This window comes from Rattus rattus, chromosome 6 (genome assembly GCF_011064425.1).
Source record: "Rattus rattus isolate New Zealand chromosome 6, Rrattus_CSIRO_v1, whole genome shotgun sequence".
In the NCBI taxonomy this organism is placed as follows: Eukaryota; Metazoa; Chordata; class Mammalia; order Rodentia; family Muridae; genus Rattus; species Rattus rattus.
This window is the reverse complement of record NC_046159.1, coordinates 154,740,634-154,756,590: the sequence shown is the minus strand read 5'-3', so window position 1 is coordinate 154,756,590 and position 15,957 is coordinate 154,740,634. Positions and strand designations below refer to the sequence as shown.

Sequence of the window (15,957 nt, the reverse complement as noted above, 5' to 3'; positions counted from 1 at the left end):
ACCTCAAAGCCCACATGCAGAGTGACACACCTCCTCCAACAAGGCCACAGCTACTCCAATAAGGCCACACCTAATAGTGCCACTTTCTATGGTCAACCTATGTGGGCCAAACCTATTCAAATCACCACATTCCACTCCCTGATACCCATAACCTTGTTCAAACACATGAGTCTATGGGGGGTTACCTAGCCATACCATTATACAAATGCATTTAATCCAACTTCAAAAGTCCCCATAGTCTATCACAGCCTCATCAGTGTAAAAAGTCCAAAGTTCAAAGTCTCTTCTGAGATTGATGCAATCTCTTAACTGTAACTCCTCTATAAAATCAAAATCAAAAAGCATATCACATCACCAGATAAGCATTACCATTCCAAAACATCATGGTGAAGAAATAATGGACCAAAGCAGACCAAAAACGAGCAGGACAACCTTCAAACTCTGTATCTCCATGTCTTATGTCCAACTCCTTTCAGATTTGTTGATGGCAACAAACGTCTTTCTCTTGGATGATTCCGCTCTGTGTTAGCAGTTTCCTTGGCTGGTGTCCAATGACTCTGGAATTCTAACATCTTGGGGTCTCCAAGGCAACTTCAGTTTCATAGATTCATGTTCCAGTGTCTGGGATCCACACATGATCTTCTGGGCTCCTCCAAAGGTCTTGCTGCTGTTCTTGGTGGTCATCTCTTGGTACTGGCATCTCCAATATTCTGGGGTCTTCTGCTACAACTAGGCTTCATCAATAGCCTCTCAGGCTCTCTTCATGGTGTCAAGCTTCAGCTTCTTTGCAAGACCCCTTCAGTCCTGGACTGCCTCTGAGGCTGCACCTTCACCAATGGCATTTCCTGTCCAACCAACAGTGCCAGGCCTCAGCTGCTCTCCATGACTCTTACATGCCTTCAAAAGAAGTAACACAGAAGTGATTTTTACATATTACCAAGTCCAGCTGCTAGCATGACATCTAAATCTGGAACATAATTCTCTTTGTGCTCTCAGAAAACACTTCCTAGAAGATTTCGCCTCAGTGATGCTAGTCTCTCTCTCTCTCTCTCTCTCTCTCTCTCTCTCTCTCTCTCTCTCTCTCTCAAACATCTTTTTGTTTTTAAAGATTTATTTATTATATATAAGTACACTATAGCTGTCTTCAGACACACCAGAAGAGGGCATCAGATCACACTGCAGATGGTTGTGAGCCACCATGTTGTTGCTGGGAATTGAACTCAGGACCTCTGGAAGAGCAGTCAGTGCTCTTAACCACTGAGCAATCTCTCCAGCCCAATGCTGGTCTCTTAATCACCACTAATTTCTTGGCTCCAGCTAAACAGCATCAGTTGTTCCCAGTGACCTCTTCTACTTTTGAATCTAAAGCCAGAGCCACATGACTGAAGCTGCTGAGTTCTGCTGCTTTCTGGGGCTAGAACATGGCCTCCTTGTTCTATTACATCTTCACAAGTTTTCTGATTCTGATTATTTTCTTCACTGCCTAAGCTTGTCTGTCCTGGAACTTGCTCTGTAGACTAATCTTGAACTCAGAGATCTGCATGCCTCTGTCTCCTGAGTACTGGGGTTAAAGGTGTATACCATCATGCTTAGACCCAAGCATTTCCTTAATTCCTCCTCACAAGATCTTTACAGGCATGGCCACTATGCCTTAAGATTCAGATCAAAAGCCTGGTCATCCCAGCCTTAAAATCTGGATTATAGGTGTGCCCTCCATTTCTGGATTATATTCATTCCAGATATAGTCAAGTTGCCAACCAAAAACAGCCATCACAACCCCTCCCTTGCCAATTTGGCACACAACTCTATCACCTTATGTTCAAATGAAAAAAATAACCGGTCATAATAATGCTGAACAAAATATAAATGCCCCTTGTCCAACTGGAAACATATACAATAAGCTTAGCTGGGTGGGATCTTGCCCTGAGGTCACTACCCACTTAACTCCATTTAAAATCCTTAAACACATAATTTAGCTCCATTCTACTTCCTGGTGACCCTTTAATTTTTCAACCATACATTTTGCATTTTTTCTTTTCTCAGTTGGCTATACTTGATCAAACACTCTTTGTGTGAATCACAGGGGCTGGAGAGAGGGCTCAGTGGTTAAGAGCACCGACTGCTCTTCCAGAGGTCCTGAGTTCAATCCCAGCAACCACATGGTGACTCACAACCATCTGTAATGAGATCTGATCCGTGTGTGTGAAGACAGTTATAGTGTACTCTTTTTTAAAAGTGAACCTTGGAATAGGGGTTGTACTGGGCTATTTTGAGATTTCCTTTGCCAATGCAATTAATCTAAATCTCTACATTTAAGCCTCAGGCAGACTTCGAACAAGGGCAAAAAACAGCTACATTCCTCATGAAAACTTCACAAAAACAGTCTCTGGGTCACATTCTAAAATTCTCTTCTGAAATCTCTTGAGCCAGGCCCACACAGTTCAAATCACCCCGAGCACTGCTGTCTTCTGTGTTTCTACTAGTACAGCTCATTAAGCCCCACTTAGAGCATTCCACTGCTTTCATAATCAAAAGTCCCCAAATCTACATTCCTCCAAACAAAAACACAGTTAGGCCTATCGTAGCAATACCCCACTCCTGATACCAATTTTTGTCTTCGGTTTTTATTGCTGTGAAGAGACACCATGACCAAGGAAACTCTTATAAATGAAGACATTTCAATGGGGCTGGTTTACAGTTTAGAGGTTTAGTCCATTATTATCATGATGGGAAGTATGGCAGCACACAGGCAGACTAGATGCTGGAGGAGCCAAAAATTCTACATCTTGATCCAAAGGCAGGCTGGAGGAGATGATCTTCTTCAGGCAGGCAGGAGGATGCTCTCTTTTGCACTAGATGAAGCCTGAGCACTAGGCAACCTCAAAGACTGCCTACACAGTGACACACTTTCTCTAACAAGGCCACACCTAATAGTGCCACTTCCCATAAGTCAAACATATTCAAGCCACCACAGACACAATGACCAAGACAATTCATAAAAGAAAGCACCTTTTTGGGGGTTTGCTTACATTTTTAGATGGACAGTCTGTAGCACATAATGCTAGCACTCTTGCCCACCCCCATGGGGAGCCCCAAGTAGCCATCTTGCCCTGGTTTTCACAGCCAGCTGCTGCCAAGCCATTCTGGTCAAAACCCACACCTAAGCTGGCTCTCCATCCTGGCTAGCCTGACCAGAATTCTGAGATCACTCTCTCGGTCCCTGCAGCCTGCCTGTTCTTTGTGGTTACCTCTCCCCTGGAGGTCGGTCCTTTACCCAGTCGTCGAATTCCAAAGCTCGACCAAATTCTGCCCAGCTATGTTCTTTCCCTCCAGCCTACCTGAGTTGTTGTAAATAGAAAACACTAGACAGTCTTAGTTTAAAATCAACAGATGACACAACTGCTGGGTGCAGACTCTATCATCCTAAACTCATCAACTATTCTATGTTGGAAATCTTCCGGTGGTCTAATAGTTCCCAGTCTACACCTTGCTTCCTCTTGCTCCATAAAAAGGGCATTTCTTCCTCCTTTCTTCCTCTTTCTCTCTCAGACACAGACGGCTCGCCCCCTCCTTTTTGGCCAACGATTGGCTTCTTGTCGTCTTTATTATCAAATCAACTAATTAGGGGAAAATTCCCCTATAATAGTACGTGATCATCATAGTAGGGAGCAGACAGGCATGGTGTTGGATCAGTAGTTCAAAGCTTTACATCCGGATACATAGGCCGAAGACAACAAGAGAGGCACTGCTCTTGGCATGGACTTTGAATGTTCAAGTCCCACCACCAGGAACATACTTCCTCCAACAAGGCCACGCTTCCTAATCCTTCCCAAACAGCTACACTAACTGGGGACCAAGCATTCAAATGAGCCTATGGGGATGACACTTGTTCAATCTACCACATGCAAGAAAGAAAATGAATGCAAGAAGCTGTGATAAAAAAAAATCCCATTTGAAATATTCGCTGTTCTGTCATTCCCTGCTGCTGAATAGAGGCTGGGTCTTCATTTGGGATCTTTACCTGCTATGAGCTCTGGTTCTTGGTTGTAATAGGTTAGCTGGAAGTACTTTTTGTTTTCATTTTTTAAATGTTTGCCATGCATGCATTTAATCTCAACACCCATAAGACAGAGGAACCGAAGTCTCTGTGAGTTCGAGACCAGCGTGATTTACATAGCAAATTCCAGGCCAGCGAGCCATAGAGTGAGACCCTGTCTCCAAGGAGAAGCTTTTATTACAGGACTAAAGAGATGGCTCAAAGGTCAAGAATGCTCACTGACTTTTCACAGCATCTGGGCTCCGGCACCAGCATTCACGATGACAGCCCAAACCCCCTGTAACTCCAGTTACAGCGTCTGATGCCCTCTTCTGACCTCTGAGGCCACTATACACCCTATACTACACATACATACATGCAGGCAAAACAGTCACATACGTAAAATAAATAATAAAAGAAACTAATAAGTAGATAAGCTATATTTCAAGTATAACAATGACCCCAAATCTCAGACCTAAATTCCTCTTTTTAAAAGTTTTTTATTTTGCGTATGTGAGTGCTTTGCCTGCAGGTACATATGCGCACCATGTCTTGCAGTGCCCATGGAGGCCAGAAAAATTGTTGGATCCCCTGGAACTGGAGCTACAGCTGGTTATGAGCTGACATATGGGTGCTGGGAACTGAACCCAGGTCCTCTGCAAGAACAGTGAATGCTCTTAACCACTGAGCCATCTCTCCAGCCTACTCCACAAATAAATAATTGTAGAGCCAGTAGCCTGGATTTGTCAGGGGGTTTCTGGCCCCTCTCAGCCCTGTTTCAAACCTTCATGTGGTAAACATTACTGGAAGCAACAGATGACCATGCAGAAACCTTTGCCCAAGCTCTTGTCATTAATGCTGAGATAAGGAGAGCCTACAAGCATGTGCACAAGGTCGGAAAACGTGGTCTGAGGTTAGTCTCCATTACCCTGGTTTCTTCAGGTATCTAAAAAGGGAATGGGAGAATATCCTAGCGGAAGTACTTTTCAGACTTGTAAACTGTAGTGGAAGGGCCCACACTTAGGATGACTCCTGACTCTTTGCTACCCAGATGGCCTTGGACAATTAGGACAGGACTAAGTGTGTAGTCTCAGTTTGAGATGTCCACTACAGCTGATTGAACACGGAATCCTAAGCTAATAGCACTATTTTGGGAGACCGTCGAACATTCAGGAGATGAGGCTCATGGGAGGAAATGAGTCACAGGCGAGTAGGCTGTATGGGTTGTAGCCCCACCCAGAAACTCATCAAGCTACCTGCTTCCTGACCTGTAAGGTGTAAGCAAGCCAAGCCCCAAGCTCCTCCCACCATGGCCTCCACCTGCCTTGCCAGACCATCCCCTTACAACACTCAGCCCAAACAAAGCTTTCTCTCTTAAGTTGCCTCTTAGTGTGGAGCTTTGGTTACTCTGACAAGAAAAGTAAGGCATGGTCTCAGTTTAACCTCAAAACTGAGGTAACGGTGCTGCTATAATTCAGTGGTCAAGCTTGCCTTGCAAGTACATAATCCTTGGTTAATCTCCAGTACAAAAAGTCTCTACTTTTCAAAAGGATGATTTTGATATGAAAATGCTTTGTAATAAAGAACTGTTATCTAATAGAAGGATACTACTCCTAAAAATCTTTTTCTTGGCTAGATAACAGTCAGGCTGACATGCTTAAAGACATGGTTACAGCAGTTATAAATAATCTGGAATAGTAGCATACACCTATAATATTAGCATTTAGGATATTGAGGCAAAGTGGTCAGAATTTCAAAGCTGCCCCCCAGATATATACATACATTTGAGGATAGCTTCAAAAGTCCCTGGTTCCAGCTGGTGAAATGACTCAGCAGGAAAAGGCTCTTGCTGCCAAACCAGACAGCCTGAGTTCTTGCCCAGGAACCCACACTGAGGAACGAGGGTCCTGTTGCAGAATATTTGATCACATTGTGAACTCCAAGATTGTGTTATTTACTGAAAAAAAAAATCTGTTTCTAGTTGTCTTGTGGATCATCGTTAGCACACACCTTTAATCCCTCTGACTGGAACACAGACACATTCTTAGTACACAGCTTTAATCCCAAACAATGAAGGTAAAGTTAGTTGGTAGAAGGAAAGCCCACCCCCATATGATGGAAGCCCCATTGAACGTGATATCCAATTGAGGGGCTGACAAAGTGACAAATCAGAAAGATTTGACAGAATAGGATATGCCCAACTGTCAGGGTTTGCATATGCTCTGCCCAGGGAGTGGTACTATTAGAAGGTGTGGCCTTTTGAAGTAGGTTTATCATTGTGGGATTGGGCTTTAAGACTCTCATCCTAGCTGCCTGGAAGCCAGTCTTCTCCTAGCAGCCTTCAGATAAAGATGTAGAACTCTCAGCTCCTCCTGCACCACGCCTGCCTGGATGCTGCCATGCCACAACCTTGATGATAATGGACTGAACCTCTGAACCAATAAGCCAGCCCCAATTAAATGTTGTCCTTATAAGACTTGCATTGGTCATGGTATCTGTTAAAAGCAGTAAAACCCTAACTAAGACACCAACTCTCACAAAAAGAAAGAGGAAGGGGTAGCTACTTAAAAGAGCAGTGAAAAGAGAAATAAAAAGTAGGTAGTTTTCCCAGGCCAGTTGTACAGAGACAGGTTGCAGAGAGAGTAAACTAGACTTAGTTGAAGACAGAACAAACCAGAGAATGAGAATGAGTGAGAAGATTAGAACATGTTGCCAAAGTTAGTATAAGAACAAGCAGAGCAATTCAGTAGAGACTGAGAGAAGCCAGTTAGAATCAGTCAGCTTGGAGAGGATTCTGAGATGGAGCAGCTGAGTTGAACTAACCAGTCAGAGATCAGAAAGAAGTAGGAAGGGGTGAGCCCATTCAGTATCAATGTAGATTTATGAATCTACATTGGTGGGCACATCGGAAAAGCCACTACAGGAGGATGGGTGAAGCCTTCGTACAGGCCTCAGATGCCCTTAAGGACATTTTTAGTTTAAGGATTTGTGGGAACTAATGGTTTGCTAAGTTAAAAATGTTTTTATCTTTTAGTCACGGGATATTCGTTCTGACACAGAGATGGGCCAGGAATTCAGAGACTAAAGCTAGGCAGGATTAGGCAATTTGTCTCTGGAGCTGCAACATTCTAACCCCTCCACATCCCTGCAGTTCTAATCAATCAGTAAGTCTCTGTAGCCAGCTTCTTTCTAGGAGTTCTCACTGACAGTTCCCCTGCTGACCAAGTAACTTGCTTTGTGCTTGTGGGGGTCCACATATTATTCATTACACATTACACGTTTCCCCAGAACGAGGATGCTCATTCCTGGGATCAGATACAGACAGGGCTGAGTAGCAAGCAGGGCAGCAGCTCCTAATACAGGATGGGGATGTGCACCTTTAATGCCAGCACACAGGCAGAAGCAAGCACAGCTCTTCAAGTTCAAGGCCAGCCTGGTCTACATAGGAGTGCCAGGGATACATATGGACTCTCTCAGAGAGAGGAAAAGAGAGAGAGAGAGAGAGAGAGAGAGAGAGAGAGAGAGAGAGAGAGAGAGAGAGAGAGAGGAATAAAAAATAGAGAAGAAAAGAAAGAAACTCATGGATCCTTCCAAGACTATTACCATCCTGCTGCAGACCTGACTTGTTTTCCTTAACACCCATGTCGGTCACATTTACACTGACATATAATGCACCTAAAATTATCTCAGTGGAGGGGGGCTAACAGATGCAGGAAACAGCATTTAAAATAACTGAAAATACATATTTTTTAAAAACTAGATTATCTGTTTTATCCTGTATTTCCAGTTACTTTCACTCTGTGAGCTATTGTACTTGTATTTAGATGTATTTAGCTAAATACGTGTATGTAAAGGGAAGTGGGACTCTGGGAAACGTCCCTGTGGTGTAGTCTCCCATTTTTTTTATAAGCATTATACAAATGTTGCATAATTTTTAAAAACAATCCATCTATTTATACTGTGGGATATCTTAGAAACATTTTTTAATTATTTAGTTATTTTATTTTATAGCATTGGTGTTTTGCCTGCATGTGTGTCTATGTGAGGGTGTCAGATGCCTTGGAGCTGGAGTTACATATGGGTATGAGGTGCCATATGGCTGCTAGGAACTGAAACCCAGTCCACCGGAAGAGCCAGTTCCTAACTGCCGAACCACGTCCCCAGCCCCATCAAACACTAGTTTAATAAAGAAACATCTGAACTTAGGTATAAAACATGAATATTGTTATTACAGAGTCATGCCTCTTATAATTCAGATAAGAAGAGTCAACTCCTTTCCAAGCCTTTGGGTATCTCCAGTTAGGATAAAAGGCTCAAAAGGTACATTTTTTGTTTGTTTTAACCAGATTGTACTGAGTGATGGGGATATATATGAAGAAGACATATTTAAAAGACAGTGAAAACACTTGAATCTTTTAAACATGGAAACTACTTTTGAATGAGATAGGATTTTAGGATAAACCAACCATCATAACAAAAAATATGATCAATAAGAGAATTAGTATCTTCATTAATAAATTTACTACACCAAGATTAGGACTATTGTACCACTTAGAAAGGTAGCAGTTGGAATGATAAATATCATTAAAAATTCGAGTCCTAATTATAAACATATTTAAGAACCATAAAAAGTGGGAGAAGCTAGCTGGAGCCCGAACCTCGCTGATCCCAGCCCACAGCTCCCTGCTCCCAAACCTCATGGGAGAGAGAGCTCATCACCAAGACAGGTGGGCACTCCAGAGACTGCACGGCAGGAGCGACCTCCAGTACTGCCCACCCTTGCCTACATCCCTGGCCCAAGAGAAAACTGTATAGGACCTCTGGGAACAGGAAGATGGGGGCACTCAAGCTGCAGGTGCCCTGTGGTCGAGACTGCTCCTGGATCTGAAGGGAACGGGTCAAACAGCTCCCTGCACCCAAATCCTGTGGGAGGGAGAGCTAGACCTTCAGAGGGACAGACACGCCTAGGAAGCCAGACGAGACTACTCTCTGCCCACATTTCTGACTCTAGAGGGAAACCCCTATCACCATCTGGGCCCCCTGTGTACAGGGACCCAAGAAAAGGCTGGGCAGGCCCTTCTGGTTGCTGCCCTCACGGAGAGCTGAAACCTAGCACTGAGGAGTGACTTCAGGTCCAAGACCAGAGGTAAGACCAACTTTTCTGCTCCAAGCAACCTTCTGGTGGACTCAGGACACACACCCACAGGAACAGCTGAAGACCAATAGACAGGACCGACTACACTCCTGAAAGCAGAACACTCTGTTCCCATAACTGGCTGAAAGAAAACAGGAAAACAGGTCTACAGCACTCCTGACACACAGGCCTATAGGAAAGTCTAGCCTCTGTGAGAAATAGCAGAACAAGGTAACACCAGAGACATGATGGCAAGAGGCAAGCACAGGAACCCAAGCAACAGAAACCAAGACTACATGGCATCATCAGAGCCCAATTCTCCCACCAAAGCAAACACTGAATATCCAAACACACCAGAAAAGCAAGACCTAGATTTTAAATCACATTTGACCATGATGATGGAGGACTTCAAGAAAGACATAAAGAGCTGGGGATTTAGCTCAGTGGTAGAGCGCTTACCTTGGAAGCGCAAGGCCCTGGGTTCGGTTCCCAGCTCCAAAAAAAAAAAAAAAGAAAGACATAAAGAACTGCCTTAGAGAAATGCAGGAAAACACAAGTAAACAAGTAGAAGCCTATAGAGAGGAATCATAAAAATCCCTGAAAAGGGGTTGGGGATTTAGCTCAGTGGTAGAGCGCTTGCCTAGCAAGCGCAAGGCCCTGGGTTCAGTCCCCAGCTCTGAAAAGAAAAAGAAAAAAAAAATCCCTGAAAGAATTCCAGGAAAACACAATCAAACAGGTGAAGGAATTAAAAATGGAAATAGAAACAATAAAGAAAGCATAAAGGGGGGCTGGGGAGATGGCTCAGTGGTTAAGAGCACCGACTGCTCTTCTTGAGGTCCTGAGTTCAAATCCCAGCAACCACATGGTGGCTCGCAACCATCTGTAATGAGATCTGATGCCCTCTTCTGGTGTGTCTGAAGGCAGTTACAGTGTACTCATATACAATAAATAAAATCTTAAAAAAATTATTAAAAAAAAAAGAAAGCACAAAGGGAGACAACCCTAAATATAGAAAACCAAAGGAAGACAAAGGAGCCAGAGATACAAGCATCACCAACAGAATAAAAGAGATAGAAGAGAGAATCTCAGGGGCAGAAGATTCCATAGAAATCATCGACACAACTGTCAAAGATAATGTAAAACGGAAAAAGCTACTGGCCCAAAACATCCAGGAAATCCAGGACACAATGAGAAGATCAAACCTAAGGATAATAGGTATAGAAGAGAGTGAAGACTCCCAGCTCAAAGGACCAGTAAATATCTTCAACAAAATCATAGAAGAAAACTTCCCTAACCTAAAGAAAGAGATGCCCATAAACATACAAGAAGCCTACAGAACTCCAAATAGATTAGACCAGAAAAGAAACTCCTCCTGTCCCATACTACTCAAAACACCAAATGCACAAAACAAAGAAAAAATATTAAAAGCAGTAAGGGAAAAAGGTCAAGTGACATATAAAGGCAGACCTATCAGAATTATACCAGACTTCTTACCAGAGACTATAAAAGCCAGAAGATCCCGGACAGATGTCATACAGACCTTAGGAGAACACAAATGCCAGCCCAGGTTACTGTATCCTGCAAAACTCTCAATTAACATAGATGGAGAAACCAAGATATTCCATGACAGAACCAAATTTACACAATATCTTTCTATAAATCCAGCCCTACAAAGGATAATAAATGGTAAAGCCCAACACAAGGAGGCAAGCTACACCCTAGAAAAAGCAAGAAACTAATCATTTTGCAACAAAACAAAGAGAAGACAAGCACACAAACATATCTCACATCCAAATATGAAAATAACAGGAAGCAACAATCACTATTCCTTAATATCTCTCAACATCAATGGACTCAACTCCCCCAATAAAAAGACACAGATTAACAAACTGGATACGCAATGAGGACCCAGAATTTTGCTGCCTACAGGAAACACACCTCAGAGACAAAGACAGACACTACCTCAGAGTAAAAGGCTGGAAAACATCTTTCCAAGCAAATGGTCGGAAGAGGCAAGCTGGAGTAGCCATTCTAATATTGAATAAAATCGATTTTCAACCAAAAGTCATCAAAAAAAATAAGGAAGGAAACTTCGTATTCATCAAAGGAAAAATCCACCAAGATGAACTCTCAATCCTGAATATCTATGCTCCAAACACAAGGACACCTACATTAATAAAAGAAACCTTACTAAACCTCAAAGCATACATTGCACCTCACACAATGATAGTGGGAGACTTCAACACCCCACTCTCATCAATGGACAGATCATGAAAACAGAAACTAAACAGAGACATATGGAAACTAACAGAAGTTATGAAGCAAATGGATTTAACAGAAATTTATAGAACATTTCATCCTAAAACAAAAGAATATACCTTCTTCTCAGCACCTCATGGTACCTTCTCCAAATTGACCATATAGTTGGTCACAAACTAGGCCTCAACAGATATAAGAAGGTTAAAATAATCCCATGCATCCTATCAGATCACCACAGACTAAGGCTGGTCTTCAATAACAACAAAAACAACAGAAAGCCCACATACACATGGAAGCTGAACAATGCTCTACTCAATGATAACTTGGTCAAGGAAGAAGTAAAAAAAGAAATTAAAGACTTTAGAATTTAATGAAAATGAAGGCACAACATACCCAAACTTATGGACACAATGAAAGCAGTGCTAAGAGGAAAACTCATAGCTCTGAGTGCCTCCAAAAAGAAACAGAAGAAAGCATACACTAGCAGCTTGACAGCACACCTAAAAGTTCAAGAACAAAAAGGAGAAAATACACCCAGGAGGAGTACATGGCAGGAAATAATCAAACTCAGGGCTGAAATCAACCAAGTAGAAACAAAAAGCTGGTTCTTTGAGAAAATCAACAAGATAAATAAACCCTTAGTCAGACTAATTAGAGGGCACAGAGAGTGTATCCAAATTAATAAAATCAGAAATGAAAAGGAACACATAATAACAAAATCTGAGGAAATCCAAAAAAATCATCAGAGCCTACTACAAAAGCCTATATTCAACAAAACTGTAAAATCTGAATGAAATGGACAATTTTCTAGACAGATACCAATTACCAACGTTAAATCAGGATCAGATAAACCATCTAAACAGTTCTATAACTCCTAAAGAAATAGAAGCAGTTATTAAAATTCTCCCAACCAAAAACAGTCCAGGACCAGATGGTTTTAGTGGAGATTTTTTTTTTCCAGGTAACTTTTTACTCATGACCTTGTCACCCCCTCATTGGTTCACCAGTCCCACAGTGAGGAAGGACTCAGCCACCCACAATAATGTTATTAATAGGAATGTGGGTCAGTTTCACAAAGAAGCTGATGAACCCCATGATAGCAAATCCAATCGCTGTGGCCATGGAAATCTTCTGGAATTCTTTTCTATCAGACTTGGTGCATCTTTTAACCAGCCGAATCGAGTCTTTTACAAACTACTGACTTGGCTCGACAAACTGCATTACCTGATCCATGTTTGTGGGATGGCGGTTTGAGAGGGTAGAAACATGTAGCTCAGGCTTAGTGGAGATGTGTATAAGACCTTCATAGAAGACCTAATACGAATACTGTCCAAACTATTCCATAAAATAGAAAAAGAAGGAACACTATCCGAGTCCTTCTATGAAGCTACAATTACACTTATACCTAAACCACACAAAGACCCAACAAAGAAAGAGAACTTTAGACCAATTTCCCTTATGAATATCGACACAAAAATACTCAATAAAATTCTCACAAACCGAGTCCAAGAACCTATCAAAACAATCATCTATCATGATCAAGTAGGCTTCATCCCAGGAATGCAGGGATGGTTTAATATGCGGAAATCCATCAACATAATCCACTATGTAAACAAACTCGAAGAAAAAAAAACACATGATCATCTCATTAGAGGCTGAGAAAGCATTCTACAAAATTCAACACCCTTTCATGATAAAAGTCCTGGAAAGATCAGGAATTCAAGGCCCATACCTAAACATAGTAAAAGCAGTATACAGCAAACCAGTAGCTAACATCAAACTAAATGGAGAGAAACTTGAAGCAATCCCACTAAAATCAGGGACTAGACAAGGCTGCCCACTCTCTCCCTACTTATTCAATATAGTTCTTGAAGTTCTAGCCAGAGCAATCAGACAACAAAAGGAGGTCAAAGAGATACAAATTGGAAAGGAAGAAGTCAAAATATAACTATTTGCAGATGATATGATAGTATTCTTAAGTGATCCCAAAAGTTCCACCAGAGAACTACTAAGCCTGATAAACAACTTCAGCAAAGTGGCTGGGTATAAAATTAACTCAATCAAATCCTAAGAAAGAAATTAGAGAAATGACACCCTTCACAATAGTCACAAATAACCAAAAATACCTCGGTCTGACTAACCAAGCAAGTGAAAGATCTGTATGACAAGAACTTCAAGTCTCTGAAGAAAGAAATTGAAGATCTCAGAAGATGGAAAGATCTCCCATGATCATGGATTGGCCAGATTAATATAGTAAAATTGGCCGTCTTGCCAAAAGCAATCTGTAGTTTCAATGCAATTCTCATCAAAATTCCAACTCAATTATTCATAGAGTTATAAAGAGAAATTTGCAAATTCATTTGGAATAACAAAAAACCCAGGACATTGAAAACTATCCTTCAGTAATAAAAGACCATCTGAGAGAATCAACATCCCTGACCTCAAGCTGTATTACAGAGCAATAGTGATAAAAACTGCATGGTATTGGTATAGAGACAGGCAGGTAGTTCAGTGGAATAGAATTAAAGACCCAGAAATGAACCCACACACCTATGGTCACTTGATCTTGACAAAGGAGCTAAAACCACCCAGTGGAAAAAATATAAGCATTTTCCACAAATGGTGCTTGTTCGATCTATATCCTTATTGCCCTATACAAAGCTCAATTCCAAGTGGATCAAGAACCTCCACATAAAACCAGATACACTCAAACTAATAGAAGAAAAATGGGGAAGAGCCTTGAACACATGGGCACTGGAGAAAATTTCCTGAACACCAATGGCTTATGCTTGAAGATCAAGATTCAACAAATGGGATCTCATAAAATTGCAAAGCTTTTGTAAGGCAAAGGATACTGTCAGCAACCAACAGCTTGGGAAAAGATCTTTACCAATCCTACATCTGATAGAGGGCTAATATCCAATATATATGAAGAACTCAAGAAGTTAGGCTCCAGAGAGTCAAATAACCCTATTTAAAAATTGGATACAGAGCTAAACAAAGAATTCTCAACTGAGGAATATTGAATGCCTGAGAAGTACCTAATGAAATGCTCAACCTCCTTAGTCATCAGGGAAATGCAAATCAAAACAACCCTGAGATTCCACCTCACACCAGTCAGAATGGCTAAGATCAAAAACTCAGATAACAATAGATGTTGGCAAGGATGTGGAAAAAGAGGAACACTCCTCCATTGTTGGTGGGATTGCAAACTGGTACAACCACTGTGGAAATCAGTCTGGAGTTTCCTCAGAAAATTGGATATAGTACTACCTGAGGTATACCCAGCTATTCCACTCATGATCACATACCCAAATGTTGCTCCAACATACAAGAAAGATACATGTTCCACTATGTTCATAGCAGCCTTATTTATAATAGCCAGAAACTGGTAAGAACCCAGATGTCCTTCAACAGAGGAAAGGATACAGAAAATATAGTACATCTACACAATGGAATACTACTTAGCTGTAAAAAACAATGTCTTCATGAAATTCATAGGCAAATGGATGGAACTAGAAAATATTTTCCTGAGTGAGGCTACACAATCACAAAAAAACACACATGGTAAGCACTCACTGATAGGTGGATATTAGCCCAAAACTCGAATTACCCAAGATACAATCCACAGAGCACATGAAGCTCAAGAAGGACGACCAATATGCGGATGCTTTGGTCCTTAAAAGGGGGAACAAAAATTTCATAGAAGGAGATATGGAGACAAAGTTTGGGACAGAGACTAAAGGAATGGCCATTCAGAGTCTGCCCCACCTGGGGATCCAGCCCATATATATATATATATATCCCCACCCAAAATAGACAATATTGGTGATGCCAAGAAGTGCATGCTGACAGGAACCTGATATATATAGCTGTCTCCTGAGAGACACAGCCAGAGCTTGTCAAATACAGAGGTGAATGCTAGCAGTAAACCATTGAACTGAGAACAGGGTCCCCATTAGAGGAGTTAGAGAAAGGATTGAAGGAGCTGAAGGGATTTGCAACCCCATAAGAACAATACCAACCAACCAGAGCTCCCAGGGACTAAACCACCATTCAAAGAGTACACATGAACTGACCCATGGCTCCAGCTGCATATGTAGCAGAGGATGGCCTTGTTGGACACCAGTAGGAGAAGCCCTTGGTCCTGCCTTGTAAATATCAGGGTGGGAAGGCAGGAAGGGGTGGGTGGTTGGGGAGGGGGAACATCCTCATAGAATAAGAGGCAGGGGTGGAATAGGGGGGTTATGGATGGAAACCAGGAAAGGGAATAACATTTGAAATGTAAATTAAAAAATATTCAATTAAAAATATTTTCTGGTTTTGACCTATGTGTTTTGCAACTTCCTCTATTTCTATCTCTCATAATTTTTTTCATAATGTTGCAGATTTCATGGATGTTTTGTGCCTGGATTTTGTTTGTTTGTTTAATATTTTCTTTGACTAAGGTGTCCATTTCTTGTTTCCACTCTTCTGTGCCTGAGATTCTTTCTTCCATCTTTTGTATTCTGCTGGTGAGGCTGAGGTT

At 41.7% G+C, this 15,957-nt stretch overlaps 1 pseudogene; it reads right to left on the bottom strand.

The window, feature by feature from the left end:
• Positions 1–12,455: 12,455 nt before the first annotated feature.
• On the bottom strand, positions 12,456–12,686 carry LOC116903022 (annotated as a pseudogene).
• Between the last annotated feature and the right edge of the window lie 3,271 nt (positions 12,687–15,957).